This window comes from Triticum dicoccoides, chromosome 3A, assembly GCF_002162155.2.
Source record: "Triticum dicoccoides isolate Atlit2015 ecotype Zavitan chromosome 3A, WEW_v2.0, whole genome shotgun sequence".
Taxonomy (NCBI): domain Eukaryota; kingdom Viridiplantae; phylum Streptophyta; class Magnoliopsida; order Poales; family Poaceae; genus Triticum; species Triticum dicoccoides.
In genome coordinates this window covers 42,401,841-42,408,034 of record NC_041384.1, presented here as the reverse complement: position 1 = coordinate 42,408,034, position 6,194 = coordinate 42,401,841, and positions in this window count along the sequence as shown.

Sequence of the window (6,194 nt, the reverse complement as noted above, 5' to 3'; positions counted from 1 at the left end):
GTCCTGTTTAAGAAGGCCAAACGATGGCAGCTCCTTGAAGATAAAATATGGTTCTTCTCGCCTAGCCCCCCGTTCCGGTGATGCATCTAGTATCTTCGGTGGGTGTGTGGAGATGTGTATCCGGCGGATCTGCCTTTGGTGGATTGCTCGGATCTGTTCGTTGTTCATCTACGTTCGTATGTCTTCAGGTTGGGTCCTTTTGATCTATACTACTCTTTATCTGCGACGGTTGCTGTTCTGATGCGCTATTCCATGGGGCCTTAGCATGACGACTTTTCGACTGTCTACTATAACAAGTTTTGCCTAGCTTCGGTAAGGGAGGGACGATGAAGACGGCGCGCCTTCGGCTCGTTTCAGTGCTTGTAGTCATCACTAGGTGGTCTATAAATATGGATGTAATTTTTAATTTTTTTTCTGATGTCCGTTGTACTGTCATGACTAAAGATGACTAGAAAAAAATATCCCTCACAAAAAAAAATTTAAGTCAAACATCACATCTGCATGCACGAGTAGAGATGTACAAATTTGCTCCAAGACAAATTACCCACTAATATATACTCTTATATATTAACAAGACACGATGACTTATTTAGGGACGTAGATATATGTGTGCTAGTGAGACGTCTCGTTCGCACGGACATATAGGCGCGAGTGCGACCGATGAAAATAAAATACGTACATATATGAATGGCTAGCTAGCTAGCTACTCCATGCATCATGCATGCATGCATGCGAGTATATTAGAGCTTGACAGTGAGCCCGACGCCACCCACGGCCGATACGAGCAGAAGAAGCACGATGGCGACGCGCTGGAGACCCGCGGCGAAAGCGTGGAACCGCCGGCACTCGAAGCGGGGCAGCCAGAAGGCGGTCGCCATCTCCACGGGCACGGCAGCGAGAATGGCTGCGACGATGCCGTAGTAAGCGGCCTCGTGGCGTGCGAACACCGAACCCGTGGCGGCCGGCCGGTGAAGCCCGGCGTTGATGCCCACGAAGAGGGTCGCAGAGCTCAGCACCCAGAGCGCGCGCGTGAACTGCTCCGTCGACGCGCCTGGAGACACTAGCCGCACCATCTGGCTTCTGCTGGCCTCCTCCAGCTCCAAGTTGGCCATGGGGTGGTTGTTGTTGTTGTTGTTGCCGACTTCTAGTTCCATTTCCAATACGACGGCGGAGGAGGCGGCCATGGCCGGCTCAGGTCTGAGTGGGGAGAGCGGAAGTGGGGCTCGTCGGGAAAGGACGGGATGGACATGTAAGGAAAGGATCGCTCTCTGTATCGGAGTCAAGCGGCGTTGGGACTGTGTGGGAATCTGGAGGATGAAGAGGACTAGAGGGAGCATGCAATGTAGTAGTTGCACTGGTGTTTATAACGATGGACGCTGGAGACAGGTTCCTTTTTCTAACAAAAAACAATACTAGCTAGCTACTACACGGTCGAGTTATCGGTATCAATTGCAAGAAATGTCCACATCTAGCTGGGAAAATGCCGACCGGCCGTCGTTCAGTTTTGTCACCATCACTACGCTGGTTGAATTGGAAAACCAAAGATGCGGATCGACACGCATGCGTGCGTATCCAAGATTCATGGCACGGTATGATCTGTAAAGTGTGGAGGACGGCGGTGTATCTTTCAAGCCTCCTGCCTTTCAGCACGATTCTCTGGATCGAATTCACAGAAAGGAAAATTCAGGACAATTTCGACCTGCTTGCTTAATTTAAAGAGAGATGGATGATTGTTGATGAGAATACAAGGGTGACATCAGTTTTAGGGGGTTCCAACCTGTTTACATCCCTTCTGTATGGTCCATTTCCGCCGCTAGAGTGTAAATTTCCCTCTGGCTCCTAGCTAACAGTAAACTCATGACCAGAGATAATGTAGAGAAACGTCACGTGGGGCAAGCTTTTAGATTGTGTGTTCTTCTCTGAACCTTTTTTTCTAAACGAGCATTACCCCACCTCTGCATCAAAATAATGCATGCATTATGAGAAACTGGTGGCTGAACACCAGCTTGGTGCACCTACGCTACACCAACGCAAGAAAACGAAGCAAAAAAATTCAAAAAAACTGGAACTTTGTGGGAATGATTATGAACAAAAGTTATTGGTACTTGCAAAGTTTGGTGATCAGATGATAATCGAGGAGCTATGTACATAAAATAATTACTCAAAATGTATGTGCACTATATCAGCAGAATTTGTAAAAAAAAATTTGCACAGAGCTCCTCGGATGTCATTTGACCACCAAATTTGCAAGCATCTATAACTTTTGTTCATAATCATTCCCTCAAAAATTTAGATTTTTTAAAATATTTTGCTATGTTTTCTTACGTGGGTGTGGGTGTAGCATGGGTGCACCGAGCTGGGGTGTAGAGTGTCGTTTTCGTGCATCCTCGGTGCACCCATGAACAAAATCTTAGCAAAACATTTCAAATAAAATATGGAACTTTCTGGATGTGATTATGACCAAATGTTATAGGTGCTTGCAAAAGTTGGTGGCCAAATAACATTTGAGAAGCTCTGTACAAAAAAAAAACAAAGTTTGTGTTGAAACATGTGAACAGTAAACTTGGGTGCATAGTATCATTTGTATTTCGTTTTGTATGGAGATAATTTAATTTTCTTTTGTGCAAAAACTTTGCAAGATCGTAAAACATTTGATCATAATCATGTCCACAAAGTTTTAGATTTTCTTTATTTTTTTCTTATTTTTTTTAATTTGTTGTTCAGTACGTGGGTGCTACTTTCTCATATTCATCGGAGTCTGACAGAATAAATACAAAGACCAACCCAAAACCTCCTTCAAGGTAAACAAAATCGCTAGACCTACAAGTATAAAAATGTGCCCTAACCGCATTAACAAACATCATCTAATCAAGTGGCCTTAAGAAGCCGCCAACCTAGCAAGCTGAGAGCAGCAACCGGTCTAGGTGTCCCACAATGCGCAACGCATGTGCACGTTCTAGGATATGGCACCACCATCTTCCGCCCTCCCATCTTTAGGAGGAATCATTGCATAGACCTTGCCAGACTTATATTTCGTCGACGTCACCACGACCTCAGACAACACCATCAGCCTGCACGCATCCATCAAGCCGCGTCAAACACTGAAACTCCACTGCTCCATGCCGCCGAGGCCCACCGTCTTCAATGAGGTAGATGTAACACCACTTCACTTGTTAGCCCCTCCAGTGAACCTATGCTCCAAAATAATGCCCCCAGGGGAGAGAACGACACCACAATCTCCGTCATCATATGATCCGGGAGACCCAGATCTAGGCTTTCCCCAGGAACAGATGCCCCCTGGAGGAAGAGGGGCATGCCATTTGCAACCGCCCACGAACCCAAATGGTACCCACCACCACACAGCTCTCACGAGGACGCCTTCAAGGAGGACAGGACACCATAAGCGTCGTCACTGCCCATCGTAGTTAGGGTTTTCACTCGAGAAGTGGTGGGGTGGGAAGAGGTAGGGCGAACCTGAACAACGTCTCCAAGAGAAGATCGGCGCCCTCGGGCGTCGACGCAGTTGTGGCCGGTAATAGCTGGCTAGAGAATTATCCCAATCCGCATTGTTAGAGATATATTTGGGATACTTGTATTTGGTAGTCTAGGATTTGTAATCCATCTCCTACCTTATCTCCAGGAGAGGCTTCTTGCCCTCCAAGTCTTGTACTCAATATATACTCGCCCTCGAGGCTCAATAATACATCCATCAAATTCCACCAAATCCCTCTCTTCCTTCTAACATGGTATCTATCACAAGTCGATCCTAAACCCTAGCTGCCGCCGCTTCTGCACCCGCGCGCCGCCCCCGGGGCGGTCGGCCTCCATGACCGCCGCCGGGGGGCCGCCCCGCCCGTACCTAGGGTTCGTCCGCCGGCCGTGTTGGCCGGCTGCCCTAGAGAGTCTTTTTTTCCGATCCTTTGATCCGGGTTTTCTCTCTCTCGCCGGTCGATTTGATCGGCGTCTACTTTTTGGTTTTCCGGTCTATGTGATCCGGTTTGCGTCGCCCGCCGCCGCCATCGACCCCGTGCGCCTCTACTCCAACACCGGCGTGATTGGCCGGCTTCTTCACCTACCCGGCGGCCTCGCGCGTCGTCCGCGCGTCTGCCCGTCGGTTGCCCCGACTCGGCGGCCTCGCGCGTCGTCCGCGCGTTGGCCCGCCGGTCGCCCCGACCCGGCGGCCTCGCGTCATGCGGCAGCCCGTTCGTGCGACGGCCCGCCCGTCGATCTACGCCGGCCTTCACCGCCCTGCTCCGACCAGGACTCCTGCATCACCCCGACCCGGCGGCCTCGCGCCATGCGGCGGCCAATCATAGCTGCACTGCCGCCCGCCGCCGCCGGCTTCATCTCGGACTCCGCCGCCACCGCGCCTCCACCGAGCGGCATCCCCGATCTCGCGCGCGATCCGATTGATCACCCGCCCGCCGCCGCGATCCGCCTCATCTACGCCGTGCGACCGACCTGGGCCGTCGGTTGCGTGCGTCTCCGCAGGCCCCGTGAAGATCGTCCCCGAGTTCAGCGCGCCTCTTCACCGATCAAGCATCGGGCTGCCGTTGTATCGCCCCGTCGGGCCACAACGCCGCCGCCCCGTGGTTCTTCTCCCGGCTGCACCGACCCCCGTCACAGCTGTGTCGCCCCTTCGGGCCGTAGTGCCGCGGCCCGCGGTCCCCCGCCGCCCCGAGGGCGTCCGCTCTAGGCCGTCCCGTGGCTGCATCGACCCTCGTGCCGCTGTTGCGTCGCCCCGCCGGCCGTAGCGAGCGTGGCACGCGGTCCACGCCGCCGTCCCGAGGCCGTCCCCGCGGTTCCCCGACTCGCGAACCGCCGGTGCGTCGACCTGACCCGCCTGCCGCCGCTGCGTCGCCCCTTCGGGCCGTAGCGCTGTAGCCCGCGGTCCACTCCGCCGTCACCGCGCGTCGACCTCCAGTGGTATGCGCCGCGCCGTCTCCCTTTGCGTGGGAACACCACCGTCCGCGCCGGTCTTCGTCATGCTGTCAGGGTTCTTCGCCTACTTCGAGCACCGCCGCCTCACTCCTAACCTAGCCGCCGCCACCGCCGTCAGGCCGCCGCCGCCGCTCTTCTTTGGTCGTTGCCACCACTACCTTCGTAGCCGCCGCTGCCGCCCGTCCACCCCCTTCGTCTTCGTCCAGCACCAGCTCGTCACCAACGTCGCCGTCAACTACCCCGACCGCTTCATCTACTCCGACAACCGCGGGCGACATTGGCCCCGCGTCGGTGGACGCCGCAATTGTCGTCGAGTTCTTCTCTGCTGGTCTCTCCGACTTCTCCGACATGGCGTACAGCTTGTGCAGGTCACTCGTCTACGCATGCCCGATGTTGGCAACACCGATGCGTGCTTTCATCCACGACGTTTCCCCGGGCCTGGCAAGCCTGGTCGGTGCTTCGTCAACTTCGTCTTCGTCCGTCTACGCATGCCCGGTGCTGGCAACACCGGCGCGTGCCTTCGTCTACAATGTGTCCCCGGGGTTGGCAACCCCGGCGCAACGCGTCGTCAACACCATTCTCCTTCCTGGCGCATCACTTCTTCGACACCACTGCGCCCATGACTAACTCGGCGCCTCCTTGCGCCCGCGGCTCCACGGCGACTCCCTCGACACCGGCTACCCGACTCGACATCGACCACGGCGTTCTTCGCACGGCTACCTCGACCACTGCTACACCACCCTACGCTCTCGGCTACATCGACATCGGCACAAAGGGCTATCATCCGCTTGAGCAACTCATTGGCTTCCTCTCCAGTCTGACCGTCCGCGACGCTTCTGTTGTTCGCAACGCTACCGCTACGACTGCGGGGGGTGTTAGAGATATATTTGGGATACTTGTATTTGGTAGTCTAGGATTTGTAATCCATCTCCTACCTTATCTCCAGGAGAGGCTTCTTGCCCTTCAAATCTTGTACTCAATATATACTCGCCCTCGAGGCTCAATAATACATCCATCAAATTCCATCAAATCCCTCTCTCCCTTCTAACACGCATCCCCGCCTCTTGCTCCGCCCTAGCCCGATGCCGGACTAATAGCGCGGACATTTCTGGTGAGACGGAGTGCACATAGCAGGGAATGGAGGAAGAAGCAAATCGGCGTCGTTGGTCGCCGAGACAGCAAGCTGCTGCACCAACCAGCAGGTGAATTGCCAGCAACCCGGGCCGACCCCTAGCAGCTCGCTAGCCCCGCTA